Below are 26,095 nucleotides of genomic sequence, written 5' to 3'. Positions count from 1 at the left end.
TTTGCATCCTGCAACTTTCCTGAATTCATTGATGAGCTCTAGTAGTTTTCTAGTGGCATCTTTAGGATTTTCCATGTATAGCATCATGTCTTCTGCAGACTGTGACTATTTTACTTCTTCCTTTCCAATTTGGATTCCTTTTATTTCTTTATCACTGATTGCCGTGGCTAGGACTTCCAAAACTATGTTAAATAAAAGTGGTGAGAGTGGACATCCATGCCTTTTTCCTGATCTTAGAGGGAATCTTTCAACTTTTCAAAATTGAGTATGATGTTTGCTGTGGGCTTGTCATATATGACCTTTATTATGTTGAGGTATGTTTCCTCTAATGCCCACTTTTTTGGAGTGTTTTTATCATAAATGGAGTTGAATTTTATCAAAAGCTTTTTATGCATCTATTGAGATGATCATACGGTTTTCTTCAGTTTGTTAATGTGGTGCATCACATAAATTGATTTACAGGTATTGAAAAATCTTTGCATCCCTGGGATAAATTCCACTTGATCATGATGTATGATGCTTTTACTGTATTGTTGGATTCAGTTTGTTTGGATACAGTTATTGTATCATATCAGTTTTCTTGTTTCCTGAAGTAAGCTTATATCACTATCAACTTCCCTCTTAGAACTGTATTTGTTGCATCTCATAGGTTTGGGGTCGTCATGTTTTTGTTCTCATTAGTCTCTAGGTATTTTTTGATTTCCTCTTTGAGTTCTTCAGTGATCCTTTGGCTGTTTAGTAGCGTATTGTTTAGCCTCCACTTGTTTGTGCTTTTTGCAGTTTTTTTTTTTCTTGTTGTTGATTTCTAGTCTCATAGCAGTACAGTCGGTAAAGATGCTTGTTATGATTTCAACTTTCTTAAATTTACTGAGGCTTATTTTGTGCACTAGCAGGTGATCTAACCTGGAGAATATTCCATGTGCACTTGAAAAGAATAAGTATTCTGCTGCTTTTGGGTGGAATGCTCTGTAAATATCAGTTAAGTCCATTTGGTCTAATGTGTTATTGAAGGCCTATGTTTCCTTATTGGTTTTCTGTCTAAATAATATGTTCATCAATGTAAGTGGGGTGTTACAGTCCCCTATTGTTACTGTGTTATTGTCAATTTCTCCTTTTATGTTTGTTAATATTTGCCTTATATATTGAGGTGCTCCTATGTTGGGTGCATATGTATTTATAATTGTTATATCTTCTTCTTGGATTGATCCCTTGATCATTATGTAGTGTTTCTCTTTGTCTCTTGTAACAGTCTTTATTTTAAAGTATGTTTTTTTCTGGTATAAGTATTGCTACTCCAGCTTATGCTTTCCATTTTTGTGGAATACCTTTTTCTATCCACTCACTTTCAGTCTGTGTGTGTCTCTAGATCTGTAGAGAGTCTCTTCTAGGCAGCATATATACCAGTCTTATTTTTGTATCCATTCAGTCAGCCTGTGTCTTTTGATTGTAGCTTGTATTCTGTTTACATTTAAGGTAACTATTGATTTGTATGTTCTTATTGCCATTTTCTTAATTGTTTTGCATTTGTTTTTGAAGGTCTTTTACCCCTTTCTTCTTTTGTTCCCTTCTCTTGTGATTTTATAACTATATTTAGTGTTATGTTTGGATTCCATTTCATTTTTTTGTGTGTATATATCTATTATAGATTTTTGGTGTGCTGTTACCATGAGGTTTTTGTGTAGCAGTCTATATATATACATGGTTGTTTTAAGTTGCTGATCTCTTAATTTCAAATGCATTTTAAATACCCTGCATTTGTTCTCTCCTCCCTTCACAATTACTGTTTTTTTAAATCATATTTTGTAACTAATTATCTTGCATATCCCTTAACTGCTCATTGTGGATACAGATGATTTTACTACTTTTGTCTTTTAACCTACCTACTAGCTTTGTGTGTGGATGATTTCATACATTTACTGTATGTTTTCCTTTACCAGTGAGCATTTCCACTGCATAATTTTGTTTCTAATTGTGGGCTTTTCTTTTTTGCCTAGAGAAGTTACTTTAACATTTGTTTTAAATCTGGTTTGGTGGTGGTGAATTCTTCTAGCTTTTGCTTGTCTGTAAAGCTTTTGATTTCTGAAGGAGAGCCTTGTTGGGTAGAGTATTCTTGGTTGTACGTTTTCCCCTTTCATCACTTTAAATATATTGTGCCTCTCCCTTCCGGCTTGCAGAGTTTCTCCTGAAAAATCAGCTGGTAGCCTTATAGGAGTTCCCTTGTATGTTATTTGTTGATTTTCCCCTGCTGCTTTTAATATTTGCTCTTTATTTTTAATTTTTGTCATTTTGATTACACTGTGTCTTAGTGTGTTCCTCTTTGGGTTAATCCTGTGTGGGACTCTGTGCTTTCTGGACTTGGGTCACCCTTTCCTTTCCCAGGTTAGGGAGGTTGTCAGCTATTATCTCTTCAAATATTTTCTCAGGCTCTTTGTCTTCCTCTTCTTCTTCTGGGACCCATGTAACGAGAATACAGAGGTCTCTTAAACTGTCCTTATTCCTTTTCATTTTTTTTTTCTGTTCAGCAGCAATTTTTTCTACTACTGTCTTCCAGGCCACTGATCCATTCATCTCTATCATTTACTCTACTATTGATTCCCTCTAGTATGTTTTTCATTTCAGTTATTGTATTCTTCAGCTCCATTTGGTTGTTCTTCATATTTTCTAACTCTTTGTTAAAAACGTCTATCTTTTCCCTCTATGCATCCATTCTTCTCCCCAGTTCTTTCATCACCTTTATGATCATTTCTCTGAACTTTTTCTCCAGTGGGTTACTTGTCTCTACTTCATTTAGTTCTCCTCAGGTTTTATCTTGTTCCTTTGTCGGGACCATGTTCCTCTGCTGCCTCATTGTGTCTAAGATGCTATTTGTATTACTATGTATGTGGTAGGTTGTTTACATTTCTTGACCTTGGAGAAACAGCCCTCTGTAGGAGGGACCCTTATGCATCCTGGCAGTGCACTCCCCTCTCATCACCCAAGCTGTATGCTCTAGCGATTCCTCCTAAGAGGGCTGCATGGGTCCTTCTGTTGTGATGGACTCTGCGGGTGGTCTGATAGGCTTAGTTGACCCCTAGTCTGCTTGGTTGCCAGCCCCTGCCTTGTGCACTGCTACAGGTTGCTGGTTAGCGAGGCCTGGTCATGAGGCAGCTGACTGTAGAACCCCAGGCTGCCCCTGGTCTAGTTCTGGCTCACTGGTGGGCAGAGTCAGCGTCCCCAAAACTCTGGGGCTGTTGCCCACCCACTAGCAGGTGAAGCCAGATCCTGGGGTTAGTGCCAGACTACTCACAGGCAGAGCTGGTCCCTAAAGTTTGGCTGCAGGGCCCAGGGATTCCAGACCTTGTTTCATATCATTGGGTGGGGGGCAGTTCCTGACACAGTTGGGTATGGGGCCTGGGGTGTCCCAAATGTTGTGTTTGCCTGCCAGTGGGTAGTGCCAGGGTCTGGGCCCAGCTTGTCCCAGGGTAGGGTCTGGACTGCCCTGTGGGATCATAGTTTTCTTGCTTCTGGTGTCTGGCCCTGGTGGGTGAGGTTGATCCAGAGGCTTGTTCAGGCTTCCTCATGGGAGGGGCTGGTACCCCAACTGGGGGGTGGAGCTGGGTCTTGGCCCTCTGGTGAGCTGGGCTGTGTTTAGAGGCATGTCCAGAGGCAGCTGTGGGCTCTTTGGTCTTTATGGAGCCTGTCTCCTGCTGGGTGCAGCTTTGTCCCTGACCAGTTAGTTGTTTAGCCTGAGGCATCCCAGCACTGGATCCTACAGGCTGTTGGGTGGGGCCAGGTTTGGGCACTAACTAGCCAATATGGCAGCTGCCAGGAGTGCTCACACAGTTGAATGTTCCTTAGTATGTCTGCCCCCAGTGTTTCTGTCCCCAAGGTGAGTCGCAGCCTTGCCCCACTTCTCCGGGAGACTCTCCAAGACCAGCAGGTAGGTCTGGCTCAGGCTCCTGTCAAATTACTGCTTTTGCCCACGGTCCTGGTATGCATGGGATTTTGTGTGTGCCATTTTAAGAGCAAAGTCTTTATTTCCCCCAGTCCTGTGGGGCTCCTGCAATTAAGCTCCGCTGGTCTTCAAAGCCATGTTCTGGGGGCTCATCTTCCCAGCGCCAGACCCCCAAGCTGCAGCCTGTTGTGGAGCTCAGGACTCTTACTCCTGTGGGAGAACCCCTGCCGTATAATTATTCTGCATTTTGAGGTTTGCCTGTCCTGGGGGTATGAGATTTGATTATATCACTAGTCCACCCCTCATACTCATCTTGTGTGGTTCTTTCTTTATGTCTTTAGTTGTAGGAGATCTTTGGAACCTACCAGAAAAGGTTCCACACTGGTAGGTTCCAGGTTTTGTTTCATCAATGTTTTTTCTGCAGATAGTTGTAACTTTGGTGTGCTCATGAGAGGAGGTGTGCTCAGGGTTTTTCTACTCCTCCATCTTGGCCACTCCCCCAACTATTATATTTTTTAATTATTTGGTGAAAAGATTATTCAAAGTGGTAAAAGACTTGCTTTTATTAACATTATTACATTATTGTATTTTTCTTTGTGCTCATTTTTACTTTGTAAGATTTCTTCAATAAGCATGCACTGGTTTTATAATGACAAAAATGCCAAGTTTCCATTATATAATGGCCATTAGCAAATTCTGGTTTCTCCATACATATTCTCCCACTAAACATACAAATCAAGGAGACAAGCAAATAACAAATAACAATAACATCACAGAGGACACTGAAAGAAGGAAAATATTCAAATTATTTTTATGAAGTGAGTGTGACATTGAAACTATAAAGCTGGAAACTGAAACAATTAAAACTAAAGATAATTTAATTCATAAATATCAATGCAAAAACCTAAGATAAAACAACACATTAAAATATAATAATCCTGACCAAGTTGGGTTTATTACAGTAATACAAGAATGGGTCAACATTTAAAAAGGCATCAGGGTCATTCAGTATATCAGTAGATTTAAGGAAACAATATCATACATCTCCCTAGATGTTTAAGAGACATCTGAAAATTCAACATCAATTTCTAACTTAAAAAAACTTTCTGAAATAAGAGTAAGTGAATTTGTCCTTATAAGACTTATCCTTAACAAGAGAAACACTGGATAAATTCTTACTTAGATAGGAATAAGGTAAGTTTGCCTATCATTTGTATTATTATATACTCTTGTTTTAAAGATACTATCCAATGTAATTATTTTATTTTTAAATTTTCCTTTTTTAAATTTTTATTGGAGTATAGTTGACGTACAACGTTGTGTTTCAGGTGTACAGCAAAGTGAATCAGTTATACATATATCCACTCTTTTTTAGATTCTTTTCCCATATACTTCATTACAGAGTATTGAGCCTTTCCAATTATGATTCAGTAAATTCAACAACAAAATCTTTGCATAGAAAAAAGAGGAAGAAATGAAACACTAAATACAAGTCAAAATATAACTATATTCACCAGCTTTTGTAACATTATTTTGTGTAACAGTCTCAAAGTCTCAGGGGATATTAGCAACAGAGGTTTATTTCTCATTTTCCTTGCTGGACAACTCTAGATTGGCTGTGGCTTTGTCCTACGTGGTGCCTCAGGAATCTAGGCTGATTCCCTTTCTGACTCACTGCCACTCTCCTGTGTCATTCTGTGCTCCCACATGTGCCTTATGAGTGTTCCAGTTGTTCCACATCTTTGGCAGCACTTGTTTTTAACTTTAGTTTTTCTAGTGGGTATGTAGTAGTATATCATTGTGGTTTTAATTTGCATTTCCTTAGTGACCAATGAAGTTAAACAACTTTTTCTGGACTTGTTCAGTTACAGAGCACTTGCACATTGTTTATTTGGTTGTCTTATTATTGAGTCGTAAGATTTCTTTGTATACTCTGAGTCCAAGTCCTTTCTAATATATATTTTTTCAAATATTTTCTCCCCATTTGTGACTTGCCATTTAATTTTCTTTCTTTCTTTTTTTTTTTTTTTTTGCAGTACGCGGGCCTCTGACTGTTGTGGCCTCTCCCGTTGCGGAGCACAGGCTCTGGATGCACAGGCTCAGCAGCCATGGCTCACGGGCCCAGCCGCTCCGTGGCATGTGGGATCTTCCCGGACTGGGGCATGAATCCGTGTCCCCTGCATCGGCAGGCGGACTCTCAACCACTGCACCTCCAGGGAAGCCCATCCATTTAATTTTCTTAATGGTATCCTCTGACAAGTGAAAGTTTAATTTTGGTAAGCTTCAATTGCAGAATATATTTCTTTCATTATTCATATTTTTTGTCCTATCAATGCAAATTTGCCTTTCCCAAGGTCACAAAGATTTTCTCATATGTTTTCTGCTTTAGAATGTTAACTTTTTTAAGTTCTATAATCCATTTTGAATCAAATTTTGTGTGTGGTGTAAGGAAAATGCCAAAGCTCCTTTTTCTGTACAGATACCCAGTTATTCCAGCACCATTTATTGAAAAGACCAATTTTCCCCATTGAATTATCTTGGTAATTAGTCAACAATTAGTTGACCATATAATCATATATCCATTTCTGAACTTTTAATTGTTCCATTGATCTAAATGTGTATTTTTATGCCACTATCTTACTACCTTGATTGCTGTAGATTGGGAGTAAGTTGAAATCTGGGAGTATAAGTCCTCCAAATACATTCTTTTTTACATTTCCATATTCCATATTTTTTGTATTTCCATATAACCTGTAGAATGAGTTTGACCATTACTTTTAGAATGTCCAGTGGGATTTTAATTGGGGTTAAGTCTGTAAATAAATTTAGAATCAATACCTTAATAACGTTCAGTCTTTAAATTCATTAACACTGTGTAGCTCCCAAATTATTTGTCTTCTTTAACTTCATTCAGCCGTCTTTGATAGTTTTCATGGTACAGGTGTTAAACATATGGTTAAAATTATCTCCAAGCACTTCGTATTTTTGGATGATGTAATTTTTCATTGCCAGTATCTAGAAACAGACTTGATTTTGGTGTACTGCTCTTGCATCATGGGATGCTGTTATATTCACTTAGTAGTTACCTAATGGGTTTGTTTTTGGGGTTTTTTTTTGTAGTGTCCTTAGTAATTTCTATGTACATCATGATGATATCCAAAAAAAAGTTTTATGTCTTTATTCCCTATATATATGTGTGTGTTTCTTTTTCTTTATTGCACAGCCTACAACACAATGGAGAATACCTTAAGAGTGAGTAGACATTCTTACTTTATTCCCAGTCTTAGAGCAGGAAACTAATCTTTCTCAGCAAATATGATGTCAGCTGAACATTTCTGTTACCCTTGTATTTACATTTAGCTGAGAGCTTTTAGAATTAATGGATGATGCATTTTGTAAAATGTTTTAATATATCTATCTATTGTGATGATCATATGCTTTTCTCCATTACATGGAGAATTACACTGATTGAGTTTAGAATGTTAAAGCAACCTTGCAATCCAGGGATAATACCACTTGATCATTATGTGTTATCTGTTTTTTGTATTACTTGATTTGGTTTTTAGTATTTGGTTAAGGATGTTTTGAATCCAGTTTTATGAGGGATATTGTTCTCTGGGTTTGTTTTCTTGCAGTGTTTTTGTTTGGATATGGTATCAGGCTAATGCTGGACTCAGAGTGCATTGGAAAGTGTTGCATACTCTATTTTCTAAAAGAATTTATGATTATTATTATTTCTTCCTTAAAAATTCAATAGAATTCTACTCTGAAACCATATGAGCCTAGAGTTTTCTTTTAGGAGCACTCTTAAGAATGAAAGTATACAGTTGTCTCTTTCTCTGAGTTGTAATTTATGCCCTTCAAAGAATTTATTCAATTCATTTAAGTAAGTTCTCAAACTTACTGGAATAAAATGTTCATTATATTCCCTTATTATTCTTTTAATGACAGATCAATAATGACATTTCTTTTTTCATTCTTGATATTGATAATTTGGGTATTCTCCTTTTTTTCCTTGATCCATCTACTAGAAGTTTATCAGTTTTACTGACCTTTCCAAAAAATCAGCTTTGAATTTTGTTTACCTCTATTGCTTTATTTACTTGCATTATTTACTTGCTTTAACTCGCTCTAGGTTTTATTTGATCTTTTTATAGCTTCTTAAGATGGAAGCTTAAACAATTATGTACTCTTCCACATTAGTATCTTTTAGGGTTCTATTAATTTCTCTGTAAATTGTGCTTTAAAGCTATAACCCACAAATTTTGAAATTTTGTTGTTGTCCCAAATATTTTCCAATTTTCCTTGTGATTTCTTCTTTGACCTAAGGACAGTTTAGAAGTATGTTCATTATTTTTTAAGTATTTGAGGAATTTCCAAATTCACTCATTAATCTTTTTGCTTCTATTATAATCATAGAATACATTCTGTATGACTTCAATTCCATCAAATTTATTATTAATATACTTGTTTTATGACCTTGTGTGGTAGAAAGAAAATGATCCCCCCCCGCAAGGTGTACAAATCATAATCTCCAGAACATGTGACTTCCCAGAACCTCACATGACAAAAGGGATTTGCAGAAGTGATTAAGAGTCTTGAGATTGGAAGATTTTGGATTATCTGTGTGAAGTTAGTTATAAATATATAGAGACTTTTGGTATTTCTTATTCCTCTCCAAGAAGAATTATACTATTTTGCATTGTCACCAGCAATATATGTGACTATCTCTATCCCTGCAGCCTTGCCAACAGATTATGTTGTCAAAGTTTTGGATTTTTGCCAGTGTAGGTAAGTCAAAATTTATACCTAAATAGAGTTTTAATTTACATTTAACTTATTATGATCAACTTAACATAGGAAAATAGGCTTAAGATTTATTTTCATTTATTATTTAGGTTAACTGTTAATATCTCTACCATGCTTTCAGTGTTTGTTTTTTATATATCTAGTAGTTCTGGGATATTAACCATTTGCTTGTGATAAAAATTATAAGCACTGTTTTTCATGTTCATTATTTGTCTCTACTTGTGGTATTTTCTGCCAAACAAATGTTTAAATTCCTTTTGACCCAGTGCTCTGACTGCACAGCCTAAGGTCATATCCGTAAAGGAAAAGAGAAGTCAAACAATTTTAAACCATACTTAGAGTTTTATTATTGGTAAACATATTGGAATTTTATTTTCTAACCATTTTATGCATGTCATAGAATAAAGTCAATGTGCTAATTAGAAACCAAGGATTTCAGAGTAAAACAAATAATATGAATTTACAAGTCAAAGGAATTAAAAGCACTATAATGTTACATTTGAATTAGAAAAGAAAAATATTAAGTTTATAAAGTATATTTATATTTATATATACCCTAGATTTATCCACTGAAATACTCTGAGAGCAGTTAACACCTCAGTAAAAATGAATACTCCTGATCAGTTGCCACTGAAAGAAATCAGAGATCTTTGAGGAAATTGTTAACTTCAGATCTGGAGCATAGAAAATGCAAGGTAATGCTGTAATACCTTATTATATCATAAAGCAAAGATTTAATCAAAACTGGAGTTATGTCAAAAGGACACAGAAGCCTAGTCAATTTTGGGACTTGAGTGTGGAGGTTTGAGTATCAGAAGGGATAATTGGAAGTGTTTGCGTATAAAAGATTTGGGTATCAAAATGCATAATACCCTGAGAAACACTATAAATTAACACTTAGGATTCTCAAAATGACAGAGAGATTTTGAGAGAGAAAGTCAAGGGACTAATACATGGAATGTTCTTATAATTTTTTTAATTTTTTGTTTAATACGTTACATTATATAAATGGGAGCACAGCAATAGTTATGTTAAGTGACATAACCATGACTGTCCTGGATAAACTGGAATGTATAGTCATCTTACTATTACACCAACTCCTTACCCTGACAGGTGGTTATTAAAGGGAAGGTGGTAAGCAATTTTTAGGAGGAAAAACACTTTTTCACGAAAGAGCATCAGTTAATGAACACAAAAAGAATAATAGTGTTAGAAAAATCATAGTTCTGACCTCTGTATGAAATCAGTAATTCAGGCAAAGTTCTTTTATAAAGGCTAAAACTATTAGATAAAATGTTGCTGGAACAGAAGATAAATGCATATTACCAAAGGAAAGCATAACCCTATAAAAGAGAGGTCGGGTGGGGATCAAATCAACTGGGTGAGCAAACTTAGCATCACTCATATTGGGACAACCTGGCATTGTGTGCCTCTTGATATGATGCAGAGCAAAGCACACAGCATCACTTTTCCAAAATGTTTGCTGTGAGTCTAGACCAACCTTCTAGTTTTCTTGAAATAGAGGAGAGAAAGAAAAGGTGAGAACATCAAAAGAAAACAATCACATACCTTCAAAATTTATGAGAAAACAGACTTGGCCTTTTTGAGTCAATGTAATTAAATATATCAATAAATTAAAAGCTAGGGTACTCTCCTCGATTTTAAAATACTAGAGACAAAGCAGGCAAATGCAAATATGAGTATTACCTATTGCTCAATCATGATGGTGGATATTCATTTTTGTTCGATTTTTCTGCATGTTTGAAATTGTTCATAATAAAAAAATGGAAAAAAATTCCATTTTTGATATGTTGCCTTGAATGGAAACTGATCAGGTAAGTCAAATGGCTAAAAGAGTATATAAACTTTAAATACTGAATTTTCTTCTCTTTATGAGCATCTAATTAGTTGAAAGAACATACCATTTTTAGTTACTTGGTTCATTAGGTTACCCTTATATTTGTAGAAGATACAGCATTGGTCTTATCTGAAAGAAATAAGATATTCATTATATCAACACGAATTGTTGCTTGATTTATTTTGCAGAGGTGATGGCAGGGTTGTAATTTGGGCAACATAAAAGGGAATAGGAAGCCAGATAAGTAAATTCTCAAGTCTTTTAGGTAATTGTATTATGTTTTCATTGTGTATGTCACCCACAGTTCAAGCCAGCTGGTGTGTTGAACTCAGAGCAAAATAATAATAAGATAACATTAGGCATCCACTCTGTCTGCCTCTGCAAATCAATATTTTGTCTCAATTAAGCATGGCTTACAACTGTTAAGAATGTCTACAATATCCACCCCCTTTCATCCTCAGAGTTAAACAAGATGACTTTTAATGGGCATCATCAAAAAATCTACAAACAACAAATGCTTGAGAGGGTGTGGAGAAAAGGGAACCCTCTTGCACTGTTGGTGGGAATGTAAATGGATACAGCCACAATGGAGAACAGTATGGAGGGTCCTTAAAAAACTAAAAATAGAACTACCATACGACCTAGCAATCCCACTACTGGGCATATACCCTGAGAAAACCATAATTCAAAAAGTCATGTACCGAAATGTTCATTGCAGCTCTGTTTACGATAGCCAGGACATGGAAGCAACCTAAGTGTCCATCAACAGATGAGTGGATAAAGAAGATGTGGCACATATATACAATGGAATATTACTCAGCCATAAAAAAGAATGCAATAATTCCATTTGCAGTAACGTGGATGAACCTAGAGATTGTCATACAGAGTGAAGTAAGCCGGAAAGAGAAAAACAAATACCGTATTTTAACACATATATGTGGAATCTAAAAAGAACTGGTACAGACAGTCTTATTTACAAAGCAGAAATAGAGACACAGACGTAGAGAACAAACATATGGATACCAAGAGGGAAAGCCAGGGTGTGGGGGGGATGAATTGGTAGATTCGGATTGACATATATACATATGCTATTGATACTATGCATAAAATAGATTACTAATGAGAACCTACTATATAGCACAGGGAACTCTACTCAGTGCTCTGTGGTGACCTAAATGAGAAGGAAATACAAAAACGAGTGGATATATGTATAGCTGATTCACTTTGCTGTACGGTGTAACCTAACACAACATTGTAAAGCAACTGTACTCCAATAAAAATAAAATAGGCAGCAGGCCAGAGTTGACTTGCAAGCTATTGTTTACCAGCCCCTATTATAGATGATCAAATCAGTCAAGTAGAATATGGCACCTGATGTAGAATTTGGCTCCTGAAAAAGCAGAATTGAGAAAGTTAAATTATGTTCAGAAGATAGAAATTACTTATGATTTCCAGTTTTGTCTTCTTTATAAATTAATTCTTATTTCCTATTAGCATGAAGGTGCCAAATATCAAAACATAGAAGGGGTTAGTACAGGACAAAGGAGGAAACTAAACACAGAAACGCTTTGTACATTTTTCATTCTTTTTGTCCCATGTAACCATGCAAAGTTAACATTTTCTTCAAAAGAGGAAAACAATACATGTTTGAGTTTTTTGCTCATACCTTGTTGGACAAAGGTTAAACCCTGAGCACAGAAATTGCTTTTATGTTAGGGCCATATGTAGAAACATAGCAAAAAAAATATGAAACGCATAGTATACTCTTTCCTAACGTGCAGCATTGAGAAAAATCTTCACAACGACCCAAAATGTTTGAAGTCCCGCAGTGGTCTTCCTGCCTAACGACTGCATGCTGACACATACATTTCATGAAGATGGATGAGTACTCGTGGAATACCCAGCTCAAGGCCTGGCAAACAGTTCTTTTTTCAACTAGTTTGTTTGTTTGTTTGTTTAACATCTTTATTGGAGTATAATTGCTTTACAATGGTGTGTTAGTTTCTGCTCTATAACAAAGTGAATCAGCTACACATATACATATATCCCCATATCTCTTCCCTCTGGCGTCTCCCTCCCTCCCACCCTCCCTATCCCACCCCTCTAGGTGGTCACAAAGCCCCGAGCTGATCTCCCTGGTTTTTGACGGCCACCCTGTCTGAAACTCTGCCTCAGTATTACATGTCTATGAGAGACTGTGTACACTGGTTTAGAGTGTGGATTCTGGAGTCAGGCTGCCTCGGTGTGGAATCCCAGTTGTGTGCCGTTGGGCCAACAGTTTAATATACAGTTCAGTATAACAGTTAAGATACAGTTTTCTGTATCTTAACTTCCTCACCTATAAGTAAGGATAAAAATACTTACCTCTTCAGATTATCTTGAGGAATAAATGAGTAAATGTGTATAAAACACTTAGCAACAGTGGCATATAGTTAAGAAAATATGGGTTTGAATGAATTTATATCAGATAGTTTGCAGCCTGTATTCTGAAGCTCGAAGTTCTTTCTTGACCTGTTAAGTAAAAAGAATGAGGGAACCATGTGATTAATACCTGTACATTTTCTCTTCTATCCAAAATAGACTTTTTAAATTTGTCATAGATAGTACTGCTGCTCACAGAAGGACTGCACTTTTCTTCTCAGTTGAAGTTATCCACAGACATGACTTTTTTGGTCAATAATATGTGAGCAGAAATGAAAAGTGTGAGGGTGTGTCTCTCCAATATCTTTAGTAATATTCATGGTGCTGAGTATTCATCAAATTCTAGGAAAATCACAATGGACACTAACCCTTGATGTTGTAACAGAAATGTGATTTTTCTATAAGCATTAATTACGTTAGGAAACCATTTATTTATGTAATATATAAGATTTCTAAGAGACTGAAACTATGTGATTCTCCCATTTGGTGGTCACTGAGGTATAAAGAGAGAACTCGAAATTCCCGATCTCCAGTTACCAGCTTTCACCCTCCTTCGTTGAATAGAGAGGTCCAAAGTTTGCTTCATGGGTCCCATATCTTGGCTTCCTTTGCCATCTCTCTTTAATATTGCACTGACTCACAGCTAGGCTTTTTGCAAAAAATAACTAAATCTTCAGTTGGAGAAGCAAGCTGTAGATTTTATAGATTTTTTTCTGCCTCCTATAACCATAACATGATTTATAGGTTCCATGGATATTGAGAAGAGTTAATATTCTGGGTAGACCTGAAGTAGACTGTGCCCTGTGCTATGCATGTTATTTATCTATTTCTACACATTCAACAACCCTACTCTGAGAGCATTTCTTGTTTTCTTTTTTTTCTTTTTTTTTTTTTTTAACAGATATGGACACTGAGACTCTTAGAAATGGCATTCATCGAGCCCCTAATGTATGCTAGGCATGGTTACAGGTATTTCACATGTTCTTTCATTTAATGCTACAAACCTTTCAGTGGTAGTGTTATTATACTTTCTGGTGAGGAAACTGAAGCTCAGAGAATGTTATTTGCCCAAAATCTAGAGACTTGAATTCGACCCACTCTGGCTGGTCCATATATATGTTCCTTTTTGCATTGTGTACTCCATCATTTTAGAATGGCTTTTTATTTAAATCCTTTTCTTATATTTCTTTCCATTCCTCATCAGAAAGAACCTGTGAGGTAATTTATTATTCAGCAGTAGATAGCTAATACAAACGTTAAGCACGTGAAATGCCAGAGAACTAGAACCTTTTCATTTGTGCTTTCCACAATTGATTTTTAAAATATTGGTTGAGGTTTTACATGTCAGGCATGAGATATTGTCCCTGTCCTCAAACAGCTTCTCATCTAATGGGGGAGGGATGGGAGGAAAAAATTTTAAATTGAACTTTTCAAAATTAAGCCAAAAGTACATAAAAGAACTTGCAGAGATAAATGAAATTAAAAATAGAAGACAAATCAACAAGTATAGTTGATTAACCTCTAGATAGAATGATTAGGAAAGAGATAAAGAATGAGAACACAAATTATCAATATCAGTAATAAAAGGGACATCGATATAGATCCTAGAGATAATTTTTCAAAATAAACATTTTATGAACAATAGCATTAAAAATGCTTAGTCATAAATTTAACAGTACATGTTTAAGACTTCTGCAATGAAAACTATACAACACTGTTGGAAAAAAAATTAAAGCAAACCTGGAGATCGGCCATGATGATGGAGTAGAAAGACCCTGAGCTCACCTCCTTTCACGAGCACACCAAAATCACAACTATCTGCAAAACAGCTATCTATGAAAAAGACAAAAACCTACCAGAAAAGATCTTTTACAACTGAAGACATAAAGAAGGAACAATGAGAGGGGTAAAGGGGCGAATTCATGATATAATCAAGTCCCATACCCCTGGGGGTGCAACCCACAAACTGGAGAATATCTATATTGCAGAGGTTCTCCAACAGGAGTGAGGACTCTGAGCCCCACATCTGGCGCCCCAGCCCAGGGGGTCCAGCACTGGGAGGATGAGCTCCCAGAGCATTTGGCTTTGAAGGTCAGTGGGGCTTAATTTCAGGAGTCCCAAAGGACTTCGGGAAATAAACTCCAGTCTTAAAAGGCACACACAAAATCTCATAAGCACAAGGACCCAGGGCAAAAGCAGTAATTTGATAGGTGCCTGAGCCAGACCTACCTACTGGTCTTGGAGAGTCTCCCGCAGAGGTGGAGGGTGGCTACAGCTCACCCTGGGGACATGGACACTGGCAGCAGCCACGTTTGGGAGCTCTTTCTACCCTGTGGAAGGCAGTGCTGGCAGACGCCATTGTAGGATCCTTCTTCTAGTTCATTAGGGCCAAGACCTGGCCCCACCTAATAGCTTGTAGGTGCCAGTGCCAAACAACTGAGTGGAGACACAGATGCACCCATCAGCAGACAGTCTGCCTAAAGACTTCCTGATCCCACAGCTGCCTCTAGACATGCCTACACACATGGCCCTGCCCACCAAAGGGCCAAGACCCAGCTTCACCCAACAGAGGTCAAGCCTCGGCCAGCCTCTTCAGGAAGCCTGCACTGGCCTCTAGACCAGCCTCACACACCAAGGGGCAGACATCAGACACAAGAAAACCACAGTCCGGCAGCCTGCAGACCCAGGCTATCCACAGCAAGCCAGACCGTACCAGCTGGGCTGCAGGACAACACAAGCCTCCAGACACCCCAGACTCCATACCCAAGTGTTTCAGGAACCAGCCCCCTGCCCACCAGCAATTGGACACCAGCTCTGGGATCCCTGGGCCCTGTAGCCAGATGCCAAGACCCAGCTCTGCCTGCCAATAGTCCGGCACTAACCCCAGGACCTGGCTTCATCCACCAGTTGCGGGAGGCAGGGGAAAGCAACAGCCCCAGAGCCTTCTGGACACTGACTATGCCCACCAGCGAGCCAGCACGAGACCCAGGGCCACCTGGGGTTCTACAGTCAGCTGCCTCGTGACCAGAGCCTACTAACCAGCAGCCTATAGCATCTGCCTGGCAACCAACCAGACCACGGGCCAGTCAATCTTACCAGACAGCCCACATAGCCCACCACAACAGAAGGACCCATGCAGCCCTCTTATGAGGAATCCCTAGAGCATACAGCTTGGGTGACAAGAGAGTAGTGTGCTTCCAGGATGCACAGTACTTCTAGAGAAGGCCACTTCTGCAAGGTCAAGAAATGTAACTAACCTACCACATACCTAAAAATACAAGTAACAATTTCAACAAAATGAGGCAACAGAGAAACATGTTGCAGACAAAGGAACAAGATAAGACCCGAGAAGAAGAACTAAGTGAAGTGGAGACAGGCTACCTACCAGAGAAAGAGTTCAGAGTAATGATTGTAAAGATGATGAAGGTACTTGGGAGAAAAATGGATGCACAGAGTGAAAAGTTAGAAGTTTTTAACAAAGCATTAAAAAATATAAAGAACCAAAGAGAGATGAAGGGATACAATAACTGAAATGAAAAATACACTAGAAGGAATCAGCAGTAGACTAAATGATACAGAGGAAATGAATCAGTGAGCTGGAAGACAGAGTAGTGGAAATCCCTGCCACTGAACAGAAAAAAGAAAAAGGAATGAAAAGAAATGAGGACAGTTTAAGAAACCTCTGAGGCAACATCAAGCACAGTAATATTCATATAATAGGAGGTCCCAGAAGGCGAAGAGAGAGAGAAAGGGGCTGAGAACATATTTACAACATAATAGCTGCAAAGGTCCCTAACCTGGGAAAGGAAATAGTCTCCCAAGTCCAGAAAGCACACGGAGTCCCATACAGGCAAAGAGGAATACAGCAAGATGCACTGTAATCAAAATGACAAAAGTTAAGAATAAAGAGAGAGTATTACAATCAGCAAAGGAAAAGCATCAAATAACATACAAAGGAACTCCTATAAGGCTAATAGCTGATTTTTCAGCAGACACTCTGCAGGCCAGAAGGGAATGGAACCATATATTTAAAGGGTGAAAGGGAAAAAACCTCAAACCAAGAACACTCTACCCAGCAAGGTTATCATTCAGAATTGAAGAAGAGATAAAGAGCTTTCCAGACAAACAAAAACTAAAGGAGTTCGTCACCACTAAAATAGTCTTGCAGGAAATGTTAAAGGGACTTCTTTAAGCTGAAAAGGGCACTAATTAGTAACAAGAAAACATGTAAGTATAAATCCCACTGATAAAGGTAAATATATAGTAAAGGTAATCGATCAATCACTTATAAAGCTAGTATGAAGGTTAAAAGACAAAAGAGGTAAAAATAACTATAACTAAAATAGTTAAATAAGGAATACACAAAATTAAAAACTTTAAAATGTCACATCGGCAATTCCCTGGCAGTCCAGTGGTTAGGACTCCATGCTTCCACTGCAGGGGGCACAGGTTTGATCCCTGGTTGGGGAACTAAGTTTTCACGTGCCCCATGACACAGCCAATAAATAAATAAAGTAAAATAAAATAAGACATCAAAAACACACAACAGGAGGGGTAGTAATAAGTTGAGTTTTATAGAATGCATTCAAACTTATCTTGCTATCAACTTAAATAGATTGTCATATATATATAGGCTGTTATATATGAGTCTCATGGTAACCACAAAGCAAAAACCCATAGTAGATAACCAAAAGATAATGGGAAAGGAATCTAAGCATAACACTCTATAAGACATCAAACCAGAAGGGAAGAAATCAAGAAGAAGAAAGGAATAGAGAAGAACTACAAAATAGCCAGAAAACAATTAACACAAATGCAATAAGTACATGCCTATCAATAGTGACTTTAAATGTAAATGGACTAAATACTCCAATCAAAACACAGAGTGGCTGAATGGATTAAAAAAACAAGACCCACATATATGCTGCTTACAAGAGACGCACTTCAGATGTAAGGACACACACAGACTGAATGTGAAGGAATGGAAAAAGATGTTTCATGAAATGGAAACCAAAAGGAAGTTGATGTAGCTATACTTCTATCAGACAAAACGGGCGTTAAAACGAAGACTGTATAAAAGACATAGAGAGACATTACATAATGATAAAGGACTCAATCCAGAAAGAAGATATATGACACTTGTAAATATTTATGCACCCAGCCTAGGAGCACCTAAATACATAAAGCAAATATTAATAGACCTAAAGAGAAAAACTGACAACAATACCATAATAGTAGTGGACCTTAACCCATATTTTTATTTAACATAGTACTGAAAGTGCTAGCAATTAGGCAGGAAAAAGAAATAAAAGGCATCCATACTGGAAAGGAAGAAGTAAAACTGTCACTATTTGAGGACAACATCATTTTATATATAGAAAACCCTAAAGACTCAAAAAAAAAAAAAAAACCCTGCTAGAACTAGTAAGTAAATTCAGTAAATTTTCAAGGTACAAAAGCAATATACAAAAATAAGTTGCATTTTTAGAGACTAACAACAAATGATCAGAAAAAGAAATTAACAATCCCCTTACAAAATACCTTTGATTGCATCAAAAGAATAAAATACCTGGGAATGAACTTAACCAAGGAGGTGAAGGACCTATACACTCAAAAATATATTAATGAAAGAAATTTAAAAAGACACAAATAAATGGGAATATATTCTATGTTCATGAACTGGAAGAATTAATATTGTTAAAATGTCCATACTAAATCAAAATTCCAGTGGCATTTTTCACAGAAATAGATCAATCCTGAAATTTGTATGGAAACACAAAAAGTCCCAAATAGCCAAAGCCATTGTGAGAAAGAAGAACAAAGCTGGAGGCATCACACTTCCTAATTTCTAATTATACTACAAAGCTATACTAACCAAAACAGTATGGAATTGGCAAAAAGACAGACATATAGGTCAATGGAACAGAATAGAGAGACCAGAAATAAACCCATGCCATATGGTCAACTAATTTATGCCAAAGGAAGCAAAAACATACATGGGGAAAGGACAGTTTTTCAACAAATAGTGTGGGGAAAACTGGACAACCACATGCAAAAGAATAAAACTGGACTACCATCTTACACTGTACAAACAAATTATCTCAAAATGGATGAAAGACTTGAATGTAACACCAGAAACCATAAAACTCCTGGAAGAAAACATAAGCAGTAAGCTCTTGACTGACCTTGGTCTTAACTATATGTATATTTGGATCTGACCCCAGAAGCAATGGAAACGACAGCAAAAATAAACAAATGGGCTACATCAAACCAAAAATCTTTCTACACAGTGAAGGGAATCATCAAGAAAATCAAAATGCAACCTACTGAATGGTAGAAGATATTTGCAAATGATATGTCCGATAAAGGGTTACTAACCAAAACATATAAAGAACTCACACAACTGAATGACAAACAAACAATCTGACTAAAAATGGGCAGAGGATCTGAACAAACATTTGTCCAAAGAAGACATACAGATGGCCGACAGGCACATGAAAAGATGCTCAACATTACTAATCATCAGGGAGATGCAAATCATAACCACAATGAGATATCACCTCACATCTGTCAGAATGGCTGTTTATATTAAAAAAAAAAAAAAAAAAACCAGATAACAAATGTTGGTGAGTATGTGGAAAAAAGGGAACCCTTGTGGACTGTTGGTGGGAATTTAAATTGGTACAGCCACTATGGAAAACAGTATGGTGATTCCTCAAAAAATTCAAAATACATCTACCATATGGACCCAGCAATTCCACTTCTGGCTGTTTATCCAAAGAAAATGAAAACACTAACTCAAAAAGATATACTCACCCCTGAGTTCACTGCAGCAGTATTTACAACAGCCAAAAACTGGAAACAACCCAAGTGTCCACTGATGGATGATTGGATAACGAAGATGTGATGTGTGTGTGTGTGTGTGTGTGTGTGTGTGTGTGTGTATATATATATATATATAAAAAGAATACCGGGCTTCCCTGGTGGTGCAGTGGTTGAGAATTTGCCTGCTAATGCAGGGGACATGGGTTTGAGCCCTGGTCTGGGAAGATCCCACATGCCGCGAAGCAACTGGGCCTGTGAGCCACAATTACTGAGCCTGTGCGTCAAGAGCCTGTGCTCCGCAACGAGAGGCCGTGATAGAGGCCTGCGCACCGCGATGAAGAGTGGCCCCCGCCTGCCACAACTAGAGAAAGCCCTCGCACAGAAACGAAGACCCCACACAGCCATAAATTAATTAATTAATTTAAAAAAAAGAATACCTACAATTAAATAAAAAGACATGCAACATAATTTTTTAAAATTCGATGAAGGAATATCCACATGCAAAAGAATGAAATTGAACCTCTATCTTACACCACTCACAAAAATTAACTAGAAATGGATTAAGTACCTAAACGTAAGGCCTAAAACCATAAAACTCCTAAGAAAACATAAGGGAAACTCGTTGACATTCATCTTGGCAATGAAATTCTGGATACAATACCAAAAGCACAAGTAATAAAAGCAAAAATCAAGTGTGACTACATCAGAGTTCAAAGCTTCTATACAGCAAAAGAAACAATCAACAAAATGAAAAGGCAACCTATAGAATGGGAGAAAATATTTGCAAGTCATATATCTGATAAGAGGTTAATATCCAAAAATATAAGGAGTGCATACAAATCAAGAGCAAAAACCCAAAATAATCTCATTAAAAATCAGGCAAAGTGGGCTTCCCTGGTGGCGCAGTGGTTGAGAGTCCGCCTGCCGATGCAGGGGACATGGGTTCGTGCCCCGGTCCGGGAAGATCCCACATGCCGCGGAGTGGCTGGGCCCGTGAGCCATGGCCACTGAGCCTGTGCGTCCGGAGCCTGTGCTCCGCAACGGGAGAGGCCACAACAGTGAGAGACCCACGTACCGCAAAAAAAAAAAAAAAAAAAAAAAAAATCAGGCAAAGGACCTGAGTAGACACTTTTTCACAGAGAACATACAAAGGCCAACAAGTGCAAGAAAATGTACTCAACATCACTAATTATCAGGGAGATGTAATCAAACCCATAGTGAGATATCACACCTGTTAGAATGGCTATTCTCAAAAAGACAAGAGATAACAAGTGCTGAGGAAAATTTGGAGAAAAGGGAACTCTTCTGCACTGTCGGTGGCAATGTAAATTGGTACAACCACTGTGGAAAACAGTATGGAGTTTCCTCAAAAAGATTAAAAATAGAATTACTATATGATCTAACTTCCTGGTATATATTTGAAGGACAAGTTATCACTACCTCAAAGAGATACCTGCACTCCCATGCTCACTCACTGTAGCATTATTCACAATAGCCAAGAAGTGGAAATAACTTGTGCCCATCAAGGGAAGAATGGCTGAAGAAAATGTTCCTTATATATATATGCGCATATATATGTGCGCATATATATGTATACATACATACATACACACGTAACATATACCTATATGTAACAGAATACATGTGTATTTTATATAGTATATACTTACCCATATGTTACCTATATATAATGTATATGAATATTATCCAGCCATAAAAAATAACAAAATCTTGTCATTTGCAACAACATGGATGGAACTTGAGTGCATTATGCTAAGTGAAATAAGTCAGACTCAGAAAGGCAAATATACTATATGATCTCACTTACATGTGGAATCTAAAGAGCTGAACTCACAGAAACAGAGAGTAGACTTTTGTTTCTAGGGACTGGTGGCTGGGGAAAGGGGGAGATGTTGGTCAAAGGGTACAAACGTGGAGTTAAAAGATGAATAAATTCTGGGGATCTAATGTACAGTACAGTGACTACAGTTAACAGTACTATGTTGTATGCTTGCAGGTTGCTAAGAAAGTAGATTTTAAATGTTCTCATCACCATAACAACAAAAATTGGTAATTATGTGAGGTGATAGTGATAGATGTGTTAACCAACTTTATTGTGGTAATCATTTTGCAATATATTTGTGTATGGAATCATGTTGTACACTTTAAATTTACTTCAATGTTATAGGTCAATTATATCTCAAAAAAGCTAGAAAAATTTTTAACTCAGTGAAGGACTCAAACACTTTAAAAAGGGAGATAAATGTATGGCTAATAAGGATATGATGAAGTATTCAACATCATTAGTCATGAGGAAACTTCAGATTGAAACTTCATTGAGATACCATTTCACACCCACTAAAATGGCTGAAAATTAAAATGACTGGCATAGCAAAAGTTAATAAAAATATGGAGAAGCAGGAATTTTCATACATGACTGCTGAGAGCATAAAATAGTAAGTATCTTTGGGAAAAGATTAGGTAGTTTCTAAGAGAGTTAAACATACCCTTAGCCTATGACCTAGCATTTCCACTCCTAGCTACAATCATCAAAGAGAAATGAAAATACATGTACCAATACATCAGCAAAAACTGTATTAGTGAAACCTGCCTTTAGTATGTCTGAGATTGAAACATGTTTTAAAATACTGCCTTTTCAAAATAAACTTTAACTTCAAGTAAGTATAATTTCCTATCCATTGGGAGATTATTTCTGACTGAGTCATCAAAGTTTTAAAAGACTGAATTTTTCCTTTTTTGCAGCATTCATTCCATTCAACCAACATTACTTAATGCCTCCTATATATAGCCTATTGTATCAGAGTTCAAGTGATTAAAAAAAAATTATCAACTTTCACTGCACCCATAACATAGTTGGGCAGATGAACACAAATATCTCATCTAAGGTAGACAGTGATAAATGCTACAATGGAACTAGAACAAATTTGCTATAATAGCTGTGGAAACAGACATTAATTTGTCTGAGAATATAGGGAAATTTTCTTAGACAATCTGGAATTTGAAAACTTTAACAGGCAGATATGGTGACAAAAATAAAAGACAATCACTCAAACCTTACTCCAAAGTTGTCTTAATTTCTTAAAGCTTTGATCTAATTATGTTAGCAAATATTTAATGAATTCACTGACTAGATATTAAATCAGCAAATATTTACTAAGGACCTAGTATGTCAAATCTGACAACTGACATACTAGGTACTTAGTAAGTACTTATACATCATATTCTTTCCATTACCACTTCAACAACCCCTAGTCCAAGATACCAATGGTTTCCTACCTGGACTGGATGACTTCTTAAGTAACTTCCCCTTCTTTTCTTTTCCTCTGCTACATTCTCTTCATAACAGAATGATCTTTTAAAAACCTACTAGGAACATGTCATAAGGGCTTTAAATAAGACGATACTTGCTCTTGGAATGTTCTTTCCCTGCTTTTATATGGCTGTATCCTTCTGACACTTCACATTTTACCAAACGTTCACATCCTCAGTGCAGCCTTCTCCTGACAATGCTACCGAATTTGGTCTTGCCAACTCAAAACACATCTTTACTTTAGCACCACTTCCATTATTAATTTGCACTTAAACAGTGGTCTGTTTCTATGTTTTAGGTCTCCCCAGCAAGACTGTCGGCCACTCAGGGACAGGGATTTTGCTTTTTCAGCCATCCAATGCACGCCTAGCATCTAGTTTGAAGCCTGTACACAGTAGACACTGAATAACTATTTGCATAATGCTGTATTGTGGACAAAATCAGACATGATGCCTGACTTCAACTAACAGCCTAGTGAGAGAGGCATATATTAATCAAATAATCACAGAGGTAAATGGAAAATTATAAATTGATAAGTGCTTAAAATAGAGCACGTGATTTTATGAGAACTTACAGTAGAAGGATGAGACTTACCTAGAGGACTCAGGAAAGACGTTCCCAAGAGGAGTACAACCGAGCTGAGATCTGAAAGGCGAGGAAGAGTTACCAGGAGAGGAGAGGTGAGCAGCTCCTTGCAGTAAATGAGAACGGTTTGTGAAAAAGCTTTGTTGTGAGATTGAGTATGATGGATTGGAGCAACAGTCCTCAACTGGGGGTCATATGGCAAAGTCTGGAGATATTTTGAGTTGGCATAACAGAGGAAGGTTGTGCTACTCGTATCTAGTGGGTAGAGACCAGAGATGCTGCTATACATCCTGTAAAGAGCATGACAACTCACCACCATAAAGAATTATACAACCAAAATGTCAAGAGTGCCCAAGTTGAGAAACCCTGGGCTTGAGAATTGCTTCTCAAACATTGTTACTCCAGTAAGAAATATATTTCACAACATAATCCAGTAAACATATACGTAAAATAAAAAGCATTTACGTAAAATAACATTTACCCTTTCACTTGTGATGTTATTTTCTGTTCGGTTCTATTTCATGTTTTTTAATATTGGTCTCAATTCACTGAATTTGTTCCATGACACGCTGTAAGTCTCAATCTGCAGTTAGAAAAATTGTATGTTGAAGGACCTGAGAGAAGGTCCAATTGGCTGGACCTCGGATATCAAGGGGAAGAATGGGAACTAGCAGAAACGGTGAGGCAGGCAGCACTAAGACACTTCATGGGCTCACAGACAACATTAAAGATTTTTGTCTTTTTCTAAAAGTAACAGGAAGACACTGACAGCTTATGAGCAGAGGTATGACATAAATAGATTTTTACTACAGTATACAGCAGCACTGTCCAACAGAAATATAATGCATGCCACATGTCTAATACTACATTTGCTGGTATCCTCGTCTTTTTAAAAAGGTAAAAAGAAATGGGTAAAATTAATTTTAATACTATGATTTATGTAACCCAATAGATCATTTCAACCTGCAATCATGATGTATATCACTTGATACTTGTATCACAGAGTTTAATAGTTCCTTAGTTATTGGGTGCTAGTATTTATCAGTATGAAGGCATTAGTCTTTCCTCATCAGCTTTCCCAAGCTTCCTTGGCAAGCAATTTTTTCTTGCTTATGTACGTACATTTGTGTGTGTGTGTGTGTATCCTGGACTTAAAAATCTATCCATGTACCACCCATCAAATACAAAAAGGTATTACATTTCTTTTCTTTGTGACACGTTAAAATGAGATATGAACTTATATCATGCAGATTTCTTGATCACTCTGGGCTCTGCCTCTGGAGCTGCAGTTCATCCATCAGTCATCCTACCTCAAGAAGAAGGAGCATTAAAATGTCCTGAATGATCTTATGATCTTTCCTATTGTTACATGTTACAGTATAAATTCTTATCAGAAACTTTTGAAATAGGAAACAAAACATCTTTTAAAATTTTGTTTGTTGCAGAAATTATATGATTCTTATATAGAATGCAGATACATTATATATGTATATACACATATATGTGTGTGTGTGTGTATATATATATATATATATATATATGGGAGAAAAATAAAATGGAATGACACAATATAAATTGCTCTGAACCCTTCTTTTCCCACTTAACAACAGCTATCACCATCTTGCTACATGAATAAGGCATTCTTGGTCTTCCCTGGTGGCACACTGGTTGAGAGTCTGCCTGCCAATTCAGGAGACACGGGTTTGAGCCCTGGTCTGGGAAGATCCTACATACCGCAGAGCAACTAAGCCCATGCGCCACAACTACTGAGCCTGCGCTCTAGAGCCCATGCGCCACAACTACTGAGCCTGCGCTCTAGAGCCCATGAGCCACAACTACCAAGCCCGCGTGCCTAGAGGCCATGCTCCGCAACAAGAGAAGCCACTGCAATGAGAAGCCCGCGCACCACAACAAAGAGTAGCCCCCGCTCACCGCAACTAGAGAAAGCCCGCGGGCAGCAACAAAGACCCAGCACAGCCAATAAATAAATAAATAGATAGATAGATAAATAAATAAATAAGGCATTTTTTGGCATCTGTAATGTACCTACCAAAGGGTTGAATAAATTCCTCATCCCTGGGATTTCAGATTGCTTACAGCTTTTTTGCTATTGTAAACAATGCTGCAATAAACGTTTATGTTAGTGTTTCTGCACTTTTTTTTTTTAGAGAGACAATTCCCATGTTAAAGGTTATGCAAATGCCAAAGTCCTTAATACAGACAAACTGCTTTTAGAGAGGTTGTGCCGACTTCTGCTTGTCCCAGCAGTTTGCAGTGCTAGTGGGCCAAAAGCCACACACCTGTCCAACCAAACTCTTTTCCTTTGCCAATG

General features: G+C 37.3%; 1 long non-coding RNA gene across 1 annotated transcript in view; it reads left to right on the top strand.

The window, feature by feature from the left end:
- The window catches only part of LOC307175225, a 43,332-nt gene extending 37,130 nt beyond the window's left edge, over positions 1-6,202 (top strand). The window contains exon 5 of the long non-coding RNA XR_013824267.1: positions 5,971-6,202. This is a non-coding gene — a long non-coding RNA (uncharacterized lncRNA). The remainder of the gene's footprint in view (positions 1-5,970) is intronic.
- The last annotated feature ends 19,893 nt before the right edge of the window (positions 6,203-26,095 follow it).

The sequence above is a fragment of the Stenella coeruleoalba genome (genome assembly GCF_951394435.1).
Source record: "Stenella coeruleoalba genome assembly, chromosome: 16".
NCBI lineage: Eukaryota > Metazoa > Chordata > Mammalia > Artiodactyla > Delphinidae > Stenella > Stenella coeruleoalba.
This window is presented reverse-complemented; position numbering and strand designations above follow the sequence as displayed.